Genomic DNA, 25206 nt, shown 5'->3' on the forward strand with positions numbered 1-25206 from the left:
TAAAAAATCAATGTGCAAAAATCACAACCACTCTTATACACCAATAACAGACAAACAGAGAGCCAAATCATGAGTGAACTCCCATTCACAATTGCTTCAAAGAATAAAATACCTAAGAATCCAACTTACAAGGGACGTGAAGGACCTCTTCAAGGAGAACTACAAACCACTGATCAACGAAATAAAAGAGGATACAAACAAAAGGAAGAACATTCCATGCTGATGGGTAGGAAGAATCAATATCGTGAAAATGACCATACTGCCCAAGGTAATTTGTAGATTCAATGCCACACCCATCAAGTTACCAATGACTTTCTTCACAGAATTGGAAAAAACTACTTTAACGTCCATATGGAACCGAAAAAGAGCCCGCATTACCAAGTCAATTCTAAGCCAAAAGAAGAAAGCTGGAGGCATGATGCTAGCTGACTTCAAACTATACTGCAAGGCTACAGTAACCAAAACAGCATTGTACTGGTAGAAAAACAGAGATATAGACCCATGGAACAGAACAGAGCCCTCAGAAATAATGCCACACATCTACAACTATCTGATCTTTGACAAACCTGACAAAAACAAGAAATGGGGAAAGGATTCCCTATTTAATAAATGGTGCTGGGAAAACTGGCTTAGCCTTATGGAGAAAGCTGAAACTGGATCCCTTCCTTACACCTTATACAAAAATTAATTCAAAATGGATTAAAGACTTAAATATTAGACCTAAAACCATAAAAACTAGAAGAAAACCTAGGCAATACCATTCAGGACATAGGCATGGGCAAGGACTTCATGTCTAAAACACCAAAAGCAATGGCAACAAAAGCCAAAATTGAGAAATGGGATCTAATTAAACTCAAGAGCTTCTGCACAGCAAAAGAAACTACCATCAGAGTGAACAGGCAACCTACAGAATGGGAGAAAACTTTTGCAATCTACTCATCTGACAAAGGGACCTATGACTTTCTTATAACCAAGAGAATATGGCAGAGGTGAAGGGGATGTAGTGATTATGTTAGATAGGATGTTAAGTTGTCTTGCTAGGAGGCTGTCTGTCTTGCTGGCTTTGAAGATGCGAGCTGCCATGTCATGAGTGGCCTATGTGGCAAGAAGCTGAGGGCAGCAAGAAACTGGGGCCCTGAGTCCCGCAGCCTGCAAGGAACTGAATGCTGCCAACAAACAGATGAACCGGGAAGCAGATCAATCACCAGTCAAGCCTCCAGATGAGAACCGAGCCCTGGCTGACACTATGGCTACAGCCTTGCACTGAACCCAGCTGAGTCACGCCTGGATTCCTGACCCACAGAAACCGTGTAGTGATAACTGTGTGCTGTCTCAAGTCACAAAGTTTGCAGTAATATTGTTGTACAGCAATAGATAACTAATATAAAAACTTTCTTAAATCGTGTACATTACTGAGGGAAATGTAGAACTTGGATTTAAGCTCTGATTTTAGAGTTGTGGTCTCAGTCTCCCCAGGGAGACCTGTCCTGGGAGACAGTTATGCCGGGGTGTGATGCTGTGATGACTGTTCTCTTCCTACCCAGAAGCTTTCAATAGGCATATCAAGCATGTGACCCCAGCTACATATACCAAATGTATTTCTGACAAATGCCAGGACATCGTGAGGTTTCTTGTTTTACTGAGAGCTCCATAGAGGAAGGACCATCTCTGTCTTTTTTTTTTTTTTAAGAGTCTCACTCTGTCACCAAGGCTGGAGTGCAATTGTGCGATCTCAGCTCATTGCAGTCTCTGCCTCCTGGGCTCAAGGGATTCTCCAGCCTCAGCCTCCTGAGTAGCTGGGATCAAAGGCATGCATCGCCACACCCAGCTAATTTCGTATTTTTGGTAGAGACGGGGTTTTGTTATGTTGGCCAGGCAGATCTTGAACTCCTGGTCTCAAGTGATTCGCCTACCTCGGCCTCTCAAAGTGCTGGGATTACAGGCAAGAGCCACTGCTCCTGGCCTGTCTTTTTTATGGTATGTCCACGTGCAACAACCCAGTGGTCAGCACACAAAGGGGTCCTAATGTGAAAGGAAAGGGCAAACACAGGGGAAACATAGGGGTGTTCAGAAATAGTTCCCCGGTCACTGCCTGTTTCAATATGTACAGTCCTGGGCCCCACCCACAAGATTCTGACTTGGCAGGTCAGAGTTGGAGATGGGGAACTACCTGGTTAAGAGGGATCCCAGTGCATCTTGAGGCAGCTGGTTGTTACACTGCATTGTAAAAATTACACCCCAAAGATGTGAAGGGAAACAGAAAGGCATAGGCAGGCTAGAAAAGAACACAAGTAAAACATGAACAAGTTCATTCCAGAAGGAGATTCTCAACCACAGCTGCATGTCAGAATCAGCTGGGGAGATTTTAAAACCAGTACCCAGGCTCTGCAGAAACAGTATTTTTTGTTTGTGTGTGTGTGTGTGGTTTTTTTTTTTTTTTTTTTGAGACGGAATCTTGTTCTGTCACCCAGGCTGGAGTGCAGTGGTGCGATCTCAGCTCACTGCAACTCTGCCTCTCAGGTTCAACCCATTTTCCTAACTCAGCCTCCTGAGTAGCTGGGATTACAGGCGTGCACCACCACGCCTGGCTAATTTTTGTATTTTTCATAGAGATAGGGTTTCACCATGTTGTCCAGGCAGGTCTCGAATTCCCAGCCTCAGGTGATCCACCCGCCTTGGTCTCCCAAAAGGCTGGGATTACAGGCATGAGCCATTGCTCCTAGCAGTATTTTTTTAATGAGGCAAAATTCACATAACATACAAGTCCCTGTATGAAACCATAGACTTCAGTATCATTAAATACATTCACAATGTTTAACAATCATGATCTCTGTCTAGTTCTAAAACATTTTCATTAACACCCCCGCCCCCCCAAAAAATAACCCTGTATCCTCAAGCACTCTCCATCCCCTCCCCTTTCCCCCAGCTCCTGGCAACCACTTACCTGCTTTCTGCCTCTAAAGATTTGCCTATTCTGGACCTTTCACATAAATGGAATCATGTAATATATATAATAACTAAAAGGTAGCAACAACCAAGATGGCCATTTGGTTGATGAATGAATAAACGAAATGTGCTGTATCCATACAATGGAAGTACTGGTGCCTACTACATGTGGATGGACCTTGGAAACATCATGCTGAGTGAGAGGGAGACTTGGTATTGTCTCATCTCCCCAGGAGATTCCAAGGTGCAGCCAAGGTTGAGACCCACTGACAAGCAATGGATACGGTTGGGTGCAGATGAAATAAGGCAGCCAGGGGCAGGAGGGCTGTCTCATTGAAGATGACTATTTGTGGATGCCTAGCAGGGGTGGGGATGAGGTGTAATAAGAGCAACCCCAATCTCAACACAGCGTGACCTATGTTATCTTCAGCCAGCTGATACGCTTCATGGGGTTTGGACACATGACACCTCTGCCTCCCAGGTTCAAGCGATAACTCCTGCCTCAGCCTCCCAAGTAGCTGGGGTGACAGGCATGTACCACCACGCCTGGCTAATTTTTGTATTTTTAGAAGAAACGAGGTCTCGTCATGTTGCCCAGGTTGGTCTCGAACTTCTGGCCTCAAATGATCCACCCACCTCAGCCTCCCAAAGTACTGGGATTACAGGCATGAGCCACAGTGCCCAGCCTCCAAATTGTACTTAAAGTTTGACCTTCCACCTCCAGAAAATCCAAACCTTTGCCCAACTCACAGTGGGACACCCCGGAATTAATTGGAGAGAAATGTGCTTTTAAAAACAACTCCGGGCCAGGCGCAGTGGCTCACGCCTATAATGCTAGCACTTTGGGAGGCCGAGACGGACAGATCACGGGGTGAGGAGATCAAGACCATCCTGGCTAACACGGTGAAACCCCGTCTCTACTAAAAATACAAAAAATTAGCCGGGCGTGGTGGCACATGTCTGTAAGCCCAGCTACTCGGAAGGCTGAGGTAGGAGAATCGGTTGAACCAGGGAGTCAGGGGTTGCAGTGAGCCGAGATCGCGCCACTGCACTCCAGCCTGGTGACAGAGAGAGATTCTGTCTCAGAATAAATAAATAAATAAAACCCTCCGATATGGACACCAAACTAGAATCACTCCATTGACTTCCCTCTTTCAATCTGGGGGAGTGATGGTGATGGTGCATGAGTGTGTATTTGCATTGAGTCTTAATGGAAAATAAGGTTGTGTCACTCAAAGGAAAAGCAAATCACAGCCCAGACTGGAGCTGTGGATTAATAACATGGCTGAGTGTTGGTACAGGCTTTCCACAGCAATATTAAAACTGAAAAAATCAGCAGTGAAGCTCCCAGCCACATTTCTGCCAAATGATTTGGGGGAAAACAACAGAGGCACTCCTCAACTTTTCCTTCGCTGACAAAGTTGGTTTGGCTGGAAATGCCAAATGTGCTTGTTGCTGAGATCTTTCCAATGAAAGCAAGCTGGGAGTCAACCTCCTGCAACCGCAGGCCAGAAATGGGTTTAGACCAAACTATTAAAGTAACACTGGTGCACATCTAAACAGATTTAACTCCCTCACAGCAATCCAGATTAATTTAATATGCTTTCTTAATGGAATTCTGCATTTCTCATTAAAGCAAATGAACGTCCATCCCTCTGTGATAAATTAGGGCAAAGAAAATTCATATGTTTAGGGCATAGGGAAGGAGGAGTTGTTGGCTGTTAAAAAGAAAAAAAAGTACTACAAATGGCCTTTGAAAGTTTGGACATCTTCATCATAAACACAAACATTCCTCTTCACAAAGGGACCTCAAGTAACCTTAAGCTGGAGGGCCCACTTGAGTATTTTTCTTCTCATTCTTTCTTACCTTCCCTCCAGCCCACCCAACCCACATTCAGTGACCAAGTCACGTGGGTTTTACCTCCTAAATCTTTCTCAGATCCGTTCACTGCTCAGCCACTCTCCTGACACCACCATAAAGCCAGCCACCATCACCTCCAGCTGTTTGCAAATGCCTCCTGACTGGCCTCTGCCTTCCCCTGGCCCTGTGACAATCTGCACTCCTCACAGGGACCAAAGCAATCACTTCAGAAGGTGCATCCAAACTGATCAGTCACTTTCAATGGCTCTCACTGCTCTGTGGGTTAACAATGATAAAAGCTCAGCCGGGCGCGGGGGCTCACGCCTGTAATCCCAGCACTTTGGGAGGCCGAGGCGGGTGGACCACGACGTTAGGAGATCCAGACCATTCTCGCTAGCACGGTGAAACCCCGTCTCTACCAAAAATATAAAAAAATTAGCCAGGCGTGGTGGCGGGTGCCTGTAGTCCCTGCTACTCGGGAGGCTGAGGCAGGAGAACGGCGTGAACCCGGGAGGTGGAGGTTGCAGTGAGCCGAGATCGCGCCACTGTACTCCAGCCCGGGCGACAGAGTGAGACTCCATCTCAAAACACACAAACAAACAAACAAACAATAAACGATGATAAAAGCTCACCTTTACTGAGCACACACTATCTCAGTCCATCCCTACATCAGCCCTTGATTTCACCAGTGGGGAAGCTGGGACATAGAGTAGTTACGTGGGATGCCCAAGGTGGGACCACTCGTGTGAAGTTTCCACACCCTAATGTGAGACCCTCCATGACCTAGCCCCTCTCTTTCTCCAGCCTCATTTCCTGATTCTCTCGCTTGCCCTGCAGGCTTCAGCCACACAAACTTCTTGAAAGTCCCTTAAATCTGGCTGAGCACAGTGGCTCACGCCTGTAATCCCCGCACTTTGGGATGTTGTGGCGGGTTGATCACGTGAGATCAGGAGTTCGAGACCAGCCTGGTCAACATGGTGAAACCTCATCTCTACTAAATATCCAAAAATTAGCCAGGTGTGGTGGAGGGCGCCTGTAATCCCAGCTACTCGGGAGACTGAGGCAGGAAAATCGCTTGAAGTCAGGAGGCAGAGGTTGCCGTGAGCCAAGATCACACCACTCCACTCCAGCCTGGGCATCAAGAGCGAAAGTCTGTCTCAAAAAAAAAAAGTCTCTTAAATCTGCTCTATGCCCATCAACCTCAGGGACTTCACTATGTTGTTCCTCACCCTGAAATGCTGTCCCTCATTTCTCCACCTAGCGAACTCATCCCACCCCCTAGGCCTCTCCTGAAGTGTCATCTCTTCAAGGAAGATTTTACTTTTTAAATGTAACTATTAAAATATAATTCAGGTACCATATGATATGCCCATTTAAAGTGAAGAAATCCATAGTTTCAGTGCATTCACAGACCTTGGCAGCCACCATCATCAATTTTAATACATTTTCATCACCCCAAGAAGAAACCCTGTATCCATTAGCAGGTACCTGCCACTTCCTCTTCCCACTAAGCCCTGACAATCTACTTTTTTCAGATAGAGTCTATCACAGGCTGGAGTGCAGTGGCACAATCTCGGCTCACAGCAACCTCCGCGTCACGGGTTCAAGCAATTCTCCTGCCTCCTGAGTAGCTGGGATTACAGGCATGTGCCACCACGCCCATCTAATTTTGTATTTTTAGTAGAGACAGGGTTTCTGTCTTCATAGATTTGCGTGTTCTGGACATTTCATATAAATGAAATCTTATAATATGTGACGTTTTGTGACTGGTTTCTTCCACTTAGCTTAATATTCTCATGATTCACCCATGTTGTAGCACGTGTTAGTACTTCATTCCTTTTGATGACTGAATAATATTCCATTGCATGGTCAAACCATGTTCTGTTTCTCCACTCATCAGTAGACAAGCACTTGTGTTGTTTTCACTTTGGCACTATTATGAATAATGCTGCTATGAGCATTTGTGTGCAAGTTTCTGCACGGACATATATTTTCATTTCTTTCATAAACTGGAGTGGAAGTGCTGGGTCATAGAACTTGCATTTAAGCTTTTGAAGAAGTGCCAGACTGTGTAAGAAAGAAAGCCTTTCCTCGCCCTGTGAGACTGAGCTCCCTCTCTCCATTTATACGTTCTCTTTATGCCCTTTGCTACTCTTTCAGAGCAATTCAGGCTGACCTGGGTCACCCTCAACTTAAGGCTCACAACTCCCTTAGACCCTCAGGGTCTACACTAAATGTGATGAAATATGATGCCAGACACATATTTTGCATTTTGTAGTAACCACATTTTAAAAGGTAAAACAAAAGAAGTGAAGGTAATTGGAATAATATCAGAGATTTAAACAAATCTATCCAAAATACCAGGTCTACATGTAGAAAATATTTTAACATTAACAAAATACTTTGTTGTCTTTTTATATTAACGCTTCACAATCTAATGTGTATTTGACACTTCTCACACATCTCAGTATGATGGTAGCACGCCATATGGGGGACCTTCCCATCATGCCATTGATAGGCCCTCCTCCTCCTGGGATGACGCCAGTGGGACCTGCTCCTGGAATGACGCCGCCAATGGGAGGCCACATGCCCATGATGTCTGGGTGCCCAATGAAGAGACCTCCTGCCCGTCTCATGATGGTGCCCAGTCAGCCCAGAATGACTCGACCAGACAGATAAAGATAGAGGGGAGGCCTCATTACATCAGTGTTGTTTTTTTGTTATTGTTATGTGTTTTTTGTTTTGTTTTGTTTTGTTTTTGAGACAGAGTCTTCCTCTGTTGCCCAGGCTGGAGGGCAGTGGCATGATCTCAGCTCACTGAAACCTCCACTTCCTGGGTTCAAGTGATTCCCCTTCCTCAGCCTCCTGAGTAGCTGAGACTACCGGCGTGCGCACCATGCCTGGCTAATTTTTTTTATTTTAGTAGAGACAGGGTTTCACCATGTTAGCCGGGATGGTCTCAATCTCCTGACCTCGTGACCCGCTTGCCTCAGCCTCCCAAAGTGCTGGGATTACAGGCCTGAGCCACTGCGCCCGGCCTGTATGAGTTTTATATTTACCTGCTCCCTTCACCAGGAGATCATGCTGCTGTGATGCTGGCTTTTCCTAGCAGCATAATGAAGACTTGCCCCCTTAACCTATCAAAGACAATAGTTTTGGAGGGGAGAAGTGGGACCAAATAAGATGCAGTTTTCATTTGTATTGGGAAATGTGAAAATAAAATAGTCAACTCTTTTAGTTAAAAACAAAAAAGAAAAGGAAACAAGATGTGGGGCTGCCATATGCATTACCGTGGATTACAAGGATCTTCTACTCTGGAGGCAAATATTATCTTTGCTGAAGCCAGACCAACCTGACACAAAGACCTTTTGTTTTTTTAATATGACTGTGTTTTATTTTACAATGTGTAATTCACTTTAGAAGGGCAAAGTACCTGTCTGGGGAAGACTATTTGATTTCCTGCATTTATTTAGAATGTTGGCTGATGTTATTATGAAGGGAAACAGCTGTAACAAGTGAGTGCCCCCCACATAGACACAGCTCATGAGTTCACAGGGCAAAGGAATTTAACAGCAGCCTCCTAATAGCTGGCCACCTTTGTGGTATGGAAATAATTATCAGCATGTAAAAGACTATATATATATTCAACAATTCTGACCCCCTGCAAAATTCAAATCTACAACTGATTTGCTTCCTGGGCTCCTGAAAACAACTTAGTCAAAACTGTTCAGAAATGAAATCAGCCAATCGTTGCCCCTTGGGGACGCAGGACAAAGCAAGTCAGCCATGACCAATGTGGAGTCGGCCGTACACAATTACATGCAGACCTGCAGGACATCGAGTCCCTGCTATGGTCCCTCCCCAGTCAGGCCCCCATTGCCTGGGCTGCAGCCAGAAGCATTCAGGCACAAGTGCATTCAACAAATACTTATTTAATTGTATTGGTGGTTAGAGGGTTGCGGTTGATGAAGGTACATTAATGGATCCATGTCCTCCCTGGATCCAAGACTCTGCCATTTGTCTCTGCAGTTCCTCCCACTGAAGAATCGGAGTATATTTCTCCAGCCCCTAATGTTGGGTTTAGTCATGTGTCTAGCTTTGGTCACTGGAATTTTAATCTGCATGACCAAAAACTTAGAAAGTGTGCATTCATTTGTGCTCGCTCACTCTTGCTATCACCATGACAACAAGCCCAGGCCAGACTGCTGCTTCCATCAGAAGATAAGAGACAGCAACAGCAAAGTCAAGCTTCCCAGACATGCTCATGTCAGGTTAACCAATCCTCAGCTGACCCATAGATCCATGAAAATAAACGATTGTTGTATTAAGCCACTGAGATTTGGAGTGATTTGTTATGCAACATTTTTTGACAACAACTAACTGATAAAAGGGTCACCGTCCTTTATCTCTGTAGAATTTAACCAATTTTTAATAGCTAGATGGAGATCTTCTAGTTGTCTTTATTTATAATGAATAAGACTGTAGGGCTAGTTTGGCCTGACACTACCAGTTACCTACCCAGAAATTCAGAAATACTTTCTTTTCCAACCCGCCCCAACCAACTTTTGTTTCTGTTTTTTGTTTGTTTTTGGGGTCTCCCTCTTTGCCTAGGCTAGAATACAAGTGGTACAGTCAGAGCTCACTGTAACCTCAAAATCCTGGGCTCAAGTGATCTTCCCCTTCAGCCTCCTATGTAGCTAAGACTACAGACATGTGCCAGCATGCCTGGCTAATTTTTTTATTCTTTGCAAGACAGGGTCTCACTGTATTGCCCAAGTTGGTTTCAAGCTCCTGACCTCAAGCAGTCCTCCTGCCTCATCCTCCCAAAGTGCTAGGATTATAGGCATGAGCCACCACACCCAGCCTCTTCTTCTTTTTAAATAGAAACCCTATTTTATTCTGACAGTGGGTTGCTTTCTTTTTTTTTTTTTAAGAAAATGTTGGCCCAGCCCCAGGGAATAAATTGTGACTGGTCTAAACAGGGTTGGCAAACTATAGACCACGGGCTAAATTTGGCCCTCTGACTGTATAAATTAAGTTTTATTGGAATAAAACCAGGTCCATTGATTTATGCATTGTCTACATATGCTTTTAGGCTACAATGGCACCACTGCATCACTGCAACAGAGGTTATCTAGACCAAAAGCCTAAAATATTACCGTTTGCCTCTTTATGGAAAAAGTTTGCCATTCCCCAGTCTAAGGTTTAGATTCTGAGCTTATCATTTTAGCCTACCCCCCCTTACGAGTGACTGGCTCAAAACAAGTCTGTGATTCCATTCTGACTGTTCTACTGAGGGAATTCCCCCTTCTTCTCATGCAGAGCTGATGAGGGTAAGTTGTGTTAATAGGACATATGCTCAGGTTTTCTGAAAAATACTTTTTTCTAGAAATACATAGGAATATGCTGGTGCCTGAATGTACCATCTGGGGGCCTGCAGATTGACTCATCCTGCCTCCAGAGCTAGTGCTCACACTTACTATTGAGAGGCCTGAGGAAATGCCTGCCTACCCACCACCAGAACCTGCACACATCACCTAGAGAACTAGAGATCAGACTGCCACACACACCACCCAGGAGCCCAGTGGTGCACCTGCACACCTGGCCCAGTGCTGCCACTGCCAGCAACCAAAGAAGCCACCTGGAGGCCCAGGGATTGGCCCATACAGACAGGCTATCTTCAGTGCCCACATACACTGCCCATGGTCCCTAGTATTGACACACCTGTTCCACCACCACTACCACTGATGCTGAAAGACAAGACTTTCTGGCATCCCCATCCTCAGCAAAGCCTCACTACAGCCTCCAATAACAACTGCAGTCTGGCCAGGCATTGTGGCTCACGCCTGTAATCCCAGCACTTTGAGAGGCCGAGGCAGGTACATCATGAGGTTAGGAGTTCAAGACCAGCCTGGCCAACATGGTGAAACCCCGTCTCTACTAAAAATACAAAAATTAGCTGGGCATGGTTGCACGTGCCTATAGTCCCAGCTACCCAGGAGGCTGAGGCAGGAGAATTGCTTGAACCCAGGAGGCAGAGGTTGCAGTGAGCTGAGATTGTGTCACTGCACTCCAGCCTGTTGACAGAGCTAGACTCCATCTCAACAACCACACACACACACACAAAAAAACAAAAAAACCCCACTGCAGTCTAAGCCACTGAATGACTCAAAGACACCACTCATGTTAATTACAGCTGAAGGAATCATATGCAGAATATACCACTGTACCCACCCAGAATCAAAGCTAAAGTGTGATATCCAATGAATATTGTAGACACAGCTATAAGAAAAGGTCTTTCCCATATAAAAGCCAATCCATAAAATTGGAAGAAATGACTGTTATGTCAGAGGCACAGATAGTCACATAAGGATGGAAGAAATATGAAAAAGGAAACATGACATCTCCAAAGAAACACAATAATTCTCCAGCAACAGATTCCAATGAAAAGAAAATCTATGAAATGCCTGAAAAAAATTCAGAATAATGTTATTAAAGAAACTCAGGGAGATACAAGAGAACACAGATAATGAATACAAAAAAATCAGGAAATCAATTCATGATCTGAATGAGAAATTCAACAGAGAGTGACAGCATAACAAAGAACCGAACACAAATCCTGGAAGAGAAGAAATCATTGAAAGAAATACAGAAGATAATTGACAGCTTTAACAATAGACTAGATCAAGCAAAACAAAGAATTTCTGAACCTGAAGACTAGTCTTTTAAAATAATCCAGTCAGACAAAAAGAAAGAAAAAAGATTGAAACAAGGCTACATGACATATGGGACACATAGGTGACCAAAAACTGAAATTCTGGGAGTTCTGGATGGAAGTGAGATGGGTAAAGGCATAGAAAACCTATTTAATGAAATAATAACTGAAAACTTCCTGAAAGCTTCCTAATACAGGAAGCTCAAAGATTACCAAATTGATACAACTCAAAAAGGTCTTCTCCAAGGCACATTATGGTAAAATTGTCAAAAGACAAAGAGAAAATGCTAAAAATAGCAAGAGAAAAGCATCAAATCACTTATAAGAGAATCTCCATCAGACTAACAGGGGATTTCTCAGCAGAAACCTTACAGGCTAGGAGAAAAGGGGATGTATACTACAAGTTAAAAAAAAAAAAAGCCAAAAATACTATACCCAGCAAAGCTATCCTTCACACATGAAGGAGCCTGGCACAGTGGCTCACATCTGCAATTCCAGAGACTCAGAAGGCTGAGGCAGGAGGTTCATTTGAGCCCAGGAGTTCAAGGCTGCAGTGAGCTATGATCATGCCACTGTACTCCAGCCTGGGTGAGAGAGTGAGACTCCATTGCTAAAAAAAAATAATAATAATAATAAAAGAGAAAAAAGTATTTCCCAGATAAGCAAAAGACTGTTTGTTTGTGTCTTGTTTGTTGTGGTCCTACAAGAAATGCTTAAGGGTGTCCTACGTTGGGAAGCAAAAGAACAATATGTACCATCATGAAAATACATGAAAGTATAAAACTCACTGGTAGCGCAGACACACAAAGAAGAAAGGATTCAAACATCACCTCTAAAGAAAACCACCAAACTGCAACCATAAATAATGAGAGAAAAAAGGAACAATGGTGTATTAGTCTGTTTTCACACTGCTGATAAAGACATACCTGACTGAGACTGGGCAATTTACAAAAGAAAGAGGTTTAATGGACTTACACTTCCACATAACTGAGGAAGCCTCACAATCACGTCGGAAGGCAAGAAAAAGCAAGTCATGTCACACATGGATGGCAGCAGGCAAAGAGAGAACTTCTGCAGAGAAACTACCCTTTTTAAAACCATCAGACCTTGTGAGACATATTCACTATCATGAGAACAGCATGGGAAAGACCTGCCCCCATGACTCAATTACTTCCCACCAAGTCCCTCCCACAATATGTGGGAATTCAAGATGAGATTTGGGTGGGGACACAACCAAACCATAGCATTCTGCCCCTGTCCCTTCCCAAATCTCATATCCTCACATTTCAAAACCAATCATGCCTTCCCAACAGTCCCCCAAAGTCTTCACTAAGTTCAGCATTAACTCAAAAATCCACAGTCCAAAGTCTCATGTGAGACAAGGCAAATCCCTTCTGTCTATGAGGATGTAAAATCAAAAACAAGTTAGTTACTTCCTAGATACAATGGGGGTATAGGCATTAGGTAAACACAGTCATTCCAAATGGCAGAAAATTGCCAAAACAAAGGGGCTACAGGCCCCATGCAAGCCCAAAATCCAGTGGGGCAGTCAAATCTCAAAGCTCCAAAATGATCTCTTTTGACTCCATGTCTCACATGCAGCTCATGCTGATGTAACAGGTGGGCTCCCATGGCCTTGGGAGAAAAAAGGCCACAGCTCCACTCCTGTGGCTTTGTAGGGTACAAACCCCCTCCTGGCTCCTTTTATGGGCTGGCATTGAGTCTCTGCAGCTTTTCCAGGCACACAGTGCAAGCTGTCAGTGAATCCACTATTCTGGGGTCTGGAGGATGGTGGCCCTCTTCTCACAGCTCCACTAGGTGGCGCTGCAGTAGGGACTCTATGTGGGGGCTCTGACCCCACATTTTCCTTCCGCCCTCCCCTAGTAGAGGTTCTCCATGAGTGCTCTACCCCTGCAGCAATCTCCTGCCTGGACATCTAGGCATTTCCATACATCTTCTGAAATCTAGGCAGCAGTTCCCAAATCTCATTTTTGACTTCTGTGCACCTATAGGCTCAACACTATGTGGAAGCTGCTAAGGCTTGGGGCTTGCACCCCCTGAAGCCACAGCCCACATTGCACCTTGGCTCCTTTTAGCTGCAGCTGGAGTGGCTAGGACTCAGGGACCCTCGGCTGCTCACAGCAGAGGGGCCCTGGGTCCAGCCCACAAAACCATCTTTTCTTCCTAGGCCTCTGGGCCTTTGATGGGAGGCGCTGCCATGAAGACCTGTGACATGCCCTGGAGACATTTTCGCCATTGTCTTGGGGATTCACATCTGACTCCTCGTTACTTAAACTTCTGCAGCCAGATCGAATTTTTCTTGAGAAAATGGGATTTTCTTTTCTATTGCATTGTCAGGCTGTGAATTTTCCAAACTTTCATGCTCTTCTTCCCTTATAAAACTGATGGCCTTTAACAGCACCCAAGTCATCTCTTGAATGCTTTGCTGCTTAGAAATTTCTTCTGCCAGATACCCTAAATCATCTCTCTCAAGTTCAAAATTCCACAAATCTCTACAGCAGGGGCAAAAGGCCACCAGTCTCTTTACTAAAACATAACAGGAGTCACCATTGTGCCAGTTCCCAACAAGTTCCTCATTTCCATCTGAGACAACCTAAGCCTAGACTTTATTGTCCATATAACCATCAGCATTTTGGGCAAGTCTCTAGGAAATCTCTTCCAAATTTTCCCACATTTTCCTGTCTCCTTCTGAGCCCTCCAAACTGTTCCAACCTCTGCCTGTTTCCCAGTTCCAAAGTCACTTCCACATATTCAGGTATCTTTTAGCAACACCCCACTTCTGGTACTAATTTACTGTATTGGTCTATTTTCACACAGCTGATAAAGACACATTCAAGACTGGGAAATATAAAAAAGAAAGGTTTAATGGACTTACAGTTCTACATTGCTGGGGAGGCTTCAAAATCGTTGCAGAAGTCAAGGAGAGGCAAGTCACATCTTACAGGGATGGCAGCAGGCAAAGAGAGAGCTAGAGCAGGGAAACTCCTCCTTCTAAAACCATCAGATCTCCTGAGACTTACTCACTATCAAAAGAATAGCATGGGAAATACCTGCCTCCATGATTCAACTACTTCCCACTGGGTCCCTCCCACAACACATGGGAATTCAAGATGAGATCTGAGTGGGGACACAGCCAAACCATATCAAAAGGATATACAAAATAACCAGAAAACAATGAACAAAATGACAGGAATAAGTCCTCACCTATCAATAATAACTTCGAATATGGGTTAAATTACCTACCTAAAAGATAGAGACAGGGTTAATGGATAAAAAATGACCCAACAACGTCTACAAGAAACTCACTTCACTTGTAAAGACACACACAGACTGAAAGTGAAGGGATTGAAAAAGATATACCACACAAACAGAAATCAAAAGTAATCAGGAGTAGCTAAACTTACATCAGATAAAACAGACTTTAAGCAAAAAACTGTAAAAAGGACAAAGAAGGTCATTATATGGTAATAAAGGGATCAATTCACAACAAAGTATAACAATTCTAAATATGCATGCAACCAACATAAGAGCATCCAGACACACATAGCAAATATTATTAAATCTACAGGGAGAGATAGAGTCCAATACAATGATAGTTGAGAACTTCAATATCCTACTCTCAGCATTGGACAGTTCATCTAGACATAAAATCAACAAAGAAACATTAGATTTAAGCTGCACTTTAGACCAAATGGACCCAACAGATATTTTCAGAATATTTCATCCAGCAGCAGCAGAATATGCAATCATCTCATCAACACATGGAACATTCTTCAGGATAGACCATATGTTAGGACACAGAACAAGGCTCAACAAAATTTTAAAAATTAAAATCATATCAAGTATCTTCTCAGACCATAATGGAATAAAACTTGAAATCAATAAGAAGAAGAAATTTGGAAACTGTACAAATACATGGACATTAAACATGCTATTGAATGATCATTGGGTCAATGAAGAAGTTAAGATGGACATCAAAATCGTTTTTTAAACAGAAAATGGAAACACATCTTGCAAAACCTACGGGATACAGCAAAAGCAGTACTAGGAAGAAAGTTTATAGCAATAAATGCCTACACCAAAAAAGTAGAAAGATTTCAAATTAACAACCTAATGATGAACCTCAAGGAACTCAAAAAGCAAGAACAAACCAAACACAAAATTGGTAGAAAGAAAAAATAATAAATAACATAGCAGAACCAAATGCAACAGAGATAAAAAAGAAATGCAAAGAATCAACAAGATAAAAGTTGGTTTTTTGAAAAGTTAAACAAAATTGATAAACCACTAGTGAGGCTAACCAAAAAAAAAAAAAAAAAAAAAAAAAAGGAGATCCAAATAAATACAATCAGAAATGAAAAAGGAGACATTACAACTGTTACCAAAGAAACAAAAAGGATCATTAGAGGCTACTATGAAGAACCATATGCTAACAAATTGGAAAACCTAGAGGAAAGGGATAAATTCCCAGACATACACAGCCTACCAAGATTGAACTAGGAAGAAACAGAAAACCTGAACTGACCCAAAACGAATAGCAGGTTTGAATCAGTAACAAAAAGTCTCCCAAAAGAGAAAAGCCCTAGACTAGGCTTTTATGCTGGTTTCTACCCAATTTATAAAGAAAAACAAACACCAATTCTTCTCAAACTATTCCCAAAAATTGAAGAGGAGGGAATTCTTCCTAACTCACTGTATAAGGCCAGCATTACCCTGATATCCGATCAAGACAAGGTCACAACAAAAAGAGAAAACTACAGGTCAATATTCCTAATGAACATAGATGGAAAAATTCTCAGCATAATTCTACCAAGCCAAATCTAATGATGAATGAAAAAGATAATATACCATGATTAAGTGGGATTTATCCCAGCAATGCAAAGATGGCTCAACATACACAAATCAATACATGTGATACATCACATCAACAAGATGAAAGGCAAAAACTATCTGATCATCTCAGCAGATGCAGAAAAATCACTCAGTAAAACTTACCATTCCTTCGTGATGAAAACTCTCAACAAATTAGGCATAGAAGGAACACTTCAACATAAGAAAAGGCATATATAACAGATCTACAGCTAACATCCTACTCACTGGGAAAAATTGAAAAGACTTTCCTCTAAGAACTGGAACAAGACAAGGATGCCCACTTTCCCCACTCTTATTCAACACAGTATGGGACATCCAAGCCAGAGTAATCAGACAAGATAAAGAAATAAAAGGCATCCAAGATGGACAAGAGGAAGTCAAATTGTCTCACTTTGCAGATGACATAATCTTATACTTGTAAACACAAAAACCTAAAGACTCCACCAAAAAACTCTTAAAATGCATAAATTAGGCTGGGCGTGGTAGCTCATGCCTGTAATCCCAGCACTTTGGGATGCCAAGGTGGGTGGATCACTTGAGGTTGGTAGTTTGAGACCAGCCAGGCCAACAAGGTGAAACCCTGTCTCTACTAAAAATACAATTAGCCAGGCATGGTGGTAGGTGCCTATAACCCCAGCTACTTGGGAGGCTGAAGCAGGTGAATCGCTTGAACCCGAGAGGTGGAGGATGCAGTGAGCCAAGATTGCACCACTGCACTCCAGCCTGGGCAACAGCGTGAGACTCTATCTCAAAAAATAAAAAATAAAAAATAAAAAAAAATTTAAAAAACGGATGTATAATTCAGTAAAGCTTCAGGACACAAAACCAACAGACAAAACTCAGTAATGTTTCTATATACCAGTAACAAACCAGCTAAAATAGAAATCAAGGAAGAAATTCTATTTACAATAGCTACAAAAATAAAATACCTAGGAATAAACTTAACCAAGGATGGGGGAAAAAAAACCCAAAAAACCTCTACAATGAAAACCACAAAACACTGATAAAATAAATTAAGAAGGACACAAACAAATGGAAAGGCATCTCATGTTCGTGGGTTGGAATAACTAATACTGTTAAAATGACAATACTACCCGAAGCAATCTAGAGATTCAATATAATCCCTATCAATTATATTCTTCACAGAAACAGGAAAAAAAACCCCTGAAATTCACATGGAACCACAGAAGACCCCAAATAGCCAAAGCAATACTGAGAAAAAGAACAAAGCTAGAAGCCTCACACTACCTGATTTAAAAATACACTGCAAAGAGACCGGGTGCAGTGGCTCAAGCCTATAATTGCAGCACTTTGGGAGGCCGATGTGGGCAGATCACAAGGTGAGGAGTTCGAGACCAGCCTGGCCAACATGGTGAAGCCCTGTCTCTACTAAAAAAATACAAAAATTAGCCAGGCCTGGTGGCAGGTGCCTATAATCCCAGCTACTTGGGAGGCTGAGGCAGGAGAGTAACTTGAACCTGGGAGGCAGAGGTTGCAGTGAGCCAATGTTGTGCCACTGCACTCCAGCCTGGGTGACAGAGCAAGACTTCATCTCAAAAAAAAAAAAATACAGAAAATAACAAGTGTTGGTGAGGATGCAGAGAAACTAGAACCTTCATACACTGCTGGTGGGAATTAAAATGGTGTAGCCACTGTGAGAAACAGTTTGACAACTTCCCAAACAATTCTACATCGACTTGCCAAATGACCCAGCAATTGTACTCCTAGGTATAGGCCCAACTTGGGCTCTTTTAATGTATGGAAAATGAACTATGGGTACTTGGCAAGAACAAAGAGGGAGAGAGGCAGAAATGCTGCCATGAGGGCACATTGATTGGTCTCTAGTACACATGGCTCCCACTGCAAATGGCCTCTAAGTGACTTCATCAGTTGCTCATTAAAAAATCACCCTCTGTTCCAATCGTGGCAGAAGAAATGTGGATTGGACCTGGTGAGCCACGGTAAGATTGACTGCTAAGCTTTATGAATGATGAGGGGAGTTGCACATGTAATCTTGACTATACTAGATTTTTTATTTTATCCACTGTCTTGAAAACCTAACTCTTGACTAACAACTGACTTTCCTGTACTTGTTGTTGACTCTAAGTAAATTTCCAATTCCGACTCTAAGTAAATTTTCAATTCCACATAGTCCAAAGATGATGTGCTGAAAAATCTCTCAAAAGAAAAATGCTAAGAATATAGGGGCATAGTTATACGGCAAATTTTGTAGAATTAACACAAATTGCACTTGTTGGTATAAAGCACAAAACATTTTCATGGGTAAAGAAAAAAGTGTTCTTCATTCTAGTAGAGGCTGCAGGATGAAGCCGATCAAGGTGCTTGCCCAGCCAGACCTTGGGCTCTTACCAAATTTGTGTTAGAGTCAACTCTGATGGAGTCTGTATCTCAGTCATCGTTTTTTTTTGACATGGAATCTCGGTCTGTCTCCCAGGCTGGAATGCAGCAGTGTGATGTCAGCTCACTGCAACATCTGCCTCCTGGGTTCAAGCGATTCTCCTGCCTCAGCTTCCCAAGTAGCTGGGACTACATGTGCGTGCCACCATGCCCGGCTAATTTTTGTATTTTAGTACAGACATTTCATCATGTTGGCCAGGCTGTGCTCAAACTCCTGACCTCAAGTGATCCGCCTGTCTTGGCCTCCCAAAGTGCTGGGATTACAGGAATGAGTCACCTTGTCCAACCTCAGTCATCTTTTTATCCTCCACACCTGGCAAGTTCTAGACGCACTGTGGTTCCATACAAGTTTGTTGAATAAATAGGGGACAGATAGAAAGTGGGAACTCTGTAAGTAGAGAAGATTCCAGAAATTGTGCATATTTCCCAGAGACTGTGGCCAAATCCCTCAGTCCTGCCAGAGTTTCTCTATCTGAACTCAAACCTTACGTGTGGGCCCAGGCGCAGTGGCTCACACCTGCAATCCCAACACTTTAGGAGGCTGAGGTGGGGAGATCACTTGAGCCCAGGAGTTTGAGACCAGCCTGGCCAACATGGTAAAACCGTGTCTCTACTAAAAATACAAAAATTAGCCAGGCATGGTGATATGCACTTGTAGACCCAGCTACTCGGGGGGCTGAGGCACAAGCATTGCTTGAACCCAGGAGGCGGAGGTTGCAGTGAGTCAAGAGTATGCCACTGTACTCTAGCCTGGGCAATAAAGCAAGACTGTCTCAAAAGAAAAAAAAAAAACCCCGTATGTGTGGACCCTGTTACAGAATTAATGTTTATATGGACAATATGTACATGGGTGTATGTTAAGAGCATGAGTCATCCACAAGATTTTAGCAAAGTCCATTTAGAAAGCTGAATGCTTTGGGCTTCCACTTGCCTTGCTGCCTCTGTCCTCAGAAGGAGGCTTCATCCTTCCATGTAACCAGCAAATCCTTTATGCAGAGATGTACACAACACACTCTTCTCCTTGGCTATGATGCCTTGAAGGGCTACTCTTGGTGGCCCCTGGTGCTCATTTCAGAGTAGTTCAAATTAAGGTGATCAGCTTTCATGCCAATCACTCTACAAATCACTCCTATTATGACCAATTATTCTAAATGATTTATTGAACAATTACTTAAAGAAATGTGCACAAAGAAGAGGTCAGCACAGTACTTTTCTTACAAACTGAACATACTGGCCAGGCACAGTGGCTCATGCCTCTCATCCCTGCACTTTGGGAGGCCGAGGTGAGTAGATTGCTTGAGCCCTGGAGCTCGAGACCAGCCTGGGCAACATAGTGAGACCCCCCTCTCTACAAAAAAATAAATAAATACAAAAATTAGGCAACAGTGGTGGCACATGCCTGTAGTTCCAGCTACTTGGGAGGGCTGAGGTGGGAGGACTGCTTGAGCCCAGGAGGCAGAGGCTGCAGTGAGCCATGACGGTGCCACTGTGCTCCAGCCTGGGTCACAGAGCAAGATCCTGCCTCAAAAAAAAACAAAACAAAACAAAACAAAAAAACAGAACATCTCCATATTACCGACACCCAATTCAAGAAACAAAATATTACAGCCCCTTCCAGGATATTCCTGGGGTCTCTTCCATCTCTACTAATCCCTGACTACAAACAGCCTCCACCTATTTCACTGACATTGTACTTTATGAAAGCAGCAGTTCTCAGATGGGGCTATTTTGCCCCCCTGGGGACATTAGGCAATATCTGGAGACACTGGGGGTTGTCTGTACTTGGGGGGAGTTGTGTTACTGCATCCAGTGAGTCCAGGGATCCAGGGATGCCGCTCAATATCCTAAAATGCACAGGGAACCCCCACACATACAACAGAGAAATTGCTGAGCCGAAATGTCAGCAGTGTCACAGCTGAAACCCTGACACACACAGAATCACACAGTATCTGCTCTTTCGTGCTCAGGATCTCTTTCATTCTAATCATCTCATAGGAAACAGAAATGTCATTTGGAGGCAGGTAGAGTCCAAAAAGAAGATACAGAGTGTTTTTTTTTTAATCAGCCTGGTGCCTTTAGAGCTAGGATTTGGTTTTCATTCTTTCTGTCTCATTTTCAAGTGATTTTTCTTCAAATGGCATCAGCTGGGCTCAAGACCTGGCGATCCCCACAAAACTGAGATTCACATGGGAATTTTGTACACACCCACACAGGTATACACTGCCATTTACATGCAGAAATCCACCCACAGATACACACATCCGGAGACCAAGACAGAAAGCAAACTCCACCATAAAAGCACAGTCCCCTGAACAGGAGAAATGCACCACTCACTCCAGGGAGGTATCTATTTGTTTAATTCAGCCTCTGATAGTCAGGCTGTTGCCAAGCCCAGCTCTGAAAGTCTTCCCCTCTAGGAAAGACAGATGGATTTTTTCTTTACTCAAGAATATAGACCTAAAAAAACAAACACTTCTGCATCTCAAAGCAGGCTCTACCTCCTGAGCTACACATATTGATCAGCATTTTAGTGTCAATTTTCTTTTATTTGAACTGGAGAAAAATATAACCTAATTATGTTCTTACTGACAGTTTCAAATCTGTCACACTAAATCCAATTCTCTGGGTTCTCATGATTAAAGTGTTTAATTTGGGGGACAAAAAAGCAAAAGCATTGGTCGTGTTTTAATGTAATTAGTACCGAATATATCTAAGGGGTTCAAGTATCACTGTAGCAAGAAGCTCATTCTGCAGTAAAAAGGGGATTCTGCCACTAGGATTGAGTTAGGGTGGTTCATTGCTGCACCGTTTTATCAATGTCTCTTTAAGAGTCCATGGAATGTGGAATGGGAAAGACTGAAATAGTCCAAGTCTTGGCTAAGCTTCTATTAAGGGGTGTTAGGAGCTGATAAAATAACCTGGTCTTTACAGACATCCCACATTGTAGTTCTCTAAGCTACAGAATCTCAGATTTTTCTATTTTATAAACCAGTAAAAATATTTTTTTTAATTTGAGAACCAACATAAAGTTGCTATTTTTTTTTCTTTTTGGTAAGAAGGAACTTTTTTAAACTACCAGTTTCACACACACACACACAGAAATTCCACCATGATTGGTCAGAATAGGTGAGGTTTTGCTGCAATAACAAACAACTCCTAAATCTTGGTAACTTCAAACATCAGAAGTTGTTTTTCTCACTCATGCTACATCTGAAGGGAGGTGTGGGGTCTCTGTTTTCCATCAAACTTGCCCTAAGACTAAGGCTAATGGGGGTTGCATTACCTCGAGTATCACCAAGCAGGGAACAGAGGGAGAAGAATGCTAGAGAGCCCTGTACTAAGAATTAAATGCTCCAGGCTAGAAGTCTCACACTGCACCTCTGCCCCAGCCTACTGGCCAGTACTAGCCACATCCCCTCCCCCACCACAGGGCAATGAATGAAGACAGGAGAATTGGATACATTACAAATTTCTACCCCATGGCATTTCATAAAGGAGAAAAAATGCAAATACAAAAATGTTTTAATAGAATAGAATATATACATTTTTAGAATAAAGAACAATCCTCCAAAAAGGACAGCTGGTGGTCTTTCACCAATGGGCACATTTCTGTGACATTGTCTCTGTTTTTCTATTTTATCCTTGACCCGTGAACATTTTATACAGACGGTCCAAAGAACACAATTTGGGGACCACTGCTCTAATCAGGTGATGAAAACGGCCCCAAGAACAGAGCACATTCTCCTTAGCAGGGCCAGGGTGACCACGTTCTCACCATTAATGCACAGACATCCACCTGCAGCATCCTCACATCCCAACATCAAACGGTGGCTCTCTATAGCTTGATTCTAATGCCCCTTGATCTTCATCATCACTGTAAAGCTCTCTGGCCCCAAGATCTAACATCGCCACTCTAGCTACATCCTGCAACTGTTCCCCTCTCCTGCCTCCTCATCCCTCTAAACTTGTCTTCACAACCTCATGTTTCCTTCTTGTTTTACCTTCCTGCTCAGCCTGGACCTTACAGTCACCTTCTTCTTGTAATGTTCTCCTAAACTCGTTCTTCCCTGCCTTCTGCCACACCCACCTGGAAAATTTCCATACCCCATTGATGACTTGCCTTGCAACTGCCCAATGGCTGCTGAATGATACTGGAAAGAATCACAACATGGATCTGGTAGTTCCACTAAATAATCTCACCATCCAACTCTAGGGTAGACTTCACTTCTGTTCAGCAATATTTTTAAGCATCACAAATAAATTCCAAACAATATTTGCTAGAACAATTGACTTTAAACCTCTTCCGTATCTCAAAGCCCCCCAAACCCATCCCTAGGGGTTTCAGAGCCCACTCAGAGTTGAGTTCTCTCAACTCACTTCCATCTCACCCCTAGATCACTGTATCTTGACCCTCTTCTTCTGCGTTTCCCATCTCATAAGGAGAAGCATCCTTCTCCTTTCCCAAGCTACTTTCTCCACTTGCGCCTCATTTGAGACGTCCCTTTATCACCCGTTCCCTTGGAACTCCCATGACTCACCACCTTCACTCATTTCACTCATATTTTGCACCACGTATGTGCCAGGCGTTTAACATATAATCATGCTTAAGTCTCCACATGCTAACAAGAAAAACCTTGATTATCCCTGCTATGCCCTCAAGTCATTACCCTCCCCGCTCCCTTCCTGTGTTCCCAAACTTTGTTGATCTTCATCAATCCCTGTGATGCAGATGGCTCCGAAGTTTGCATCCTATTAGGTTGGTGCAAAAGTAATTGCGGATTTTGTCATTAAAAGTAATGGCAAATATAGCAATTATTTTTGTACCAGCCTAGTATCTTTTCTCCTTCTACCAGACTTTGTCCCTGAGCCATCTCATCACTCATAACTACCTCCTCCATGCAGTTGATTCCCAGATCTGTATTATTCTACCGAAAGTCCATTCCCCAGCTTTCTCAGCTAGAATAACAGAAGCCGAATTAGAATTCATGCTACCTGTTTACCACCACCACCATCACCACCACCATCGCGCTGCCATTGTTAGCAAAACCATCTCTTGAGTGGAGCTCAAAGATTTGTAATCTCCCACTCCCCAGAAAGATAACTTCAGACTCAGCCTAGAAGTAAAGATCATCCAGATATGGCCTCAACTACCCTCCAACCCATGTCCCCAGTGCATCCCTTTGATGCCCCCTTCAGTGGAGTTAAAATGGTGTGAGTCTTTTTCTTTTCACATACTCCTGGTGTTCTTCCACAAATACAATTTTCACCTCTTGAGTATTTTCAAGGATTCTCCATGCTACACACAGTGAAATCCAAACTCCCCATCAGGACCCCAGTCTTCCCAAACCCTCTTTGCACTTTTCTGCCTCCATGCTTTTCCTTGGGCCGTCCTCTTCTCTAATATAACCTTGTATATTACTGTAGGTTCTCCAGAGAAAGAGCAGAGAGATAGAGGTAGAGCTATACACATAGAGAGAGACAGATTGGTTTGTTGTAAAGGATGGCTCACATGGTTATGGAGGCTAAGGAGCCCTGGAGTCTGCAGCCAGCAAGCTGGAGACCCAGGACAGCCAATGATACAGTTCCAACTCGAGTCCACATCTAAAGTCAGGAGAAGATTGATGTCCCAGCTCAAATATAATCAGGTAAAAAGAGCAAATTCTCTGTGACTCTACCTTTTTGTTTTGTTCAGGCCTTCAGTGGATTGGATGAGGCTCACCCACATTGGGGAGGACAATCTGCTTTATTCAGTCTACCAATTAAGTGTTATCCTCATCGAGAATACCTCAGAGACACACCCAGAATAATGTGTAGTCAAATATCTGGGCACCCCACAACCCAGTCAAATTGATACATAACATTAACCATCATGTCTTGCTTCTACTCTCTCCCCATTACTGCATGTCCAAATCCTTCCCTTATTACAAGACTTAGTTCAAATGTTGCCTCTTAACTAAGCCTTCCCTGCTAACCCCAAATATTAATAGAATTGGTCTCTCCCTTCTCTGATGTCTCAAAACATGTTGTGTGTTTCTCTTTTACTGTATTTATTACAAACTCCCTTATAAATCAAGATAGTGACTCCCAGACAAATTACCAAAAGAGTATAAAAGAAGTCTTCTTTGAGTGTGAAATATCTCATGGAATATAGCATATGACCTCTTCATGAAGAAACTACTGGGAGAGAAGAAGACAAGCTGGAAGAGGCCAGGGAAAGGGGGTTAGTACAAAGCACAATAAGGCTGGGCTCATACAGTGGTTCACACCTGTAATCCCAGCACTTTGGGAGGCCGAGGCCAGCGGATCACGAAGTCAGGAGATCGAGACCATCCTGGCTAACACGGTGAAACCCTGTCTCTACTAAAAATACAAA

At 43.1% G+C, this 25206-nt stretch overlaps 1 pseudogene; it reads left to right on the forward strand.

The window, feature by feature from the left end:
- LOC134760420 (small ribosomal subunit protein eS24-like) overlaps positions 1–25206 on the forward strand; it is a 105808-nt pseudogene that overhangs the window by 74661 nt on the left and 5941 nt on the right.

Source organism: Pongo abelii, chromosome 18 (genome assembly GCF_028885655.2).
Source record: "Pongo abelii isolate AG06213 chromosome 18, NHGRI_mPonAbe1-v2.0_pri, whole genome shotgun sequence".
Taxonomy (NCBI): Eukaryota; Metazoa; Chordata; class Mammalia; order Primates; family Hominidae; genus Pongo; species Pongo abelii.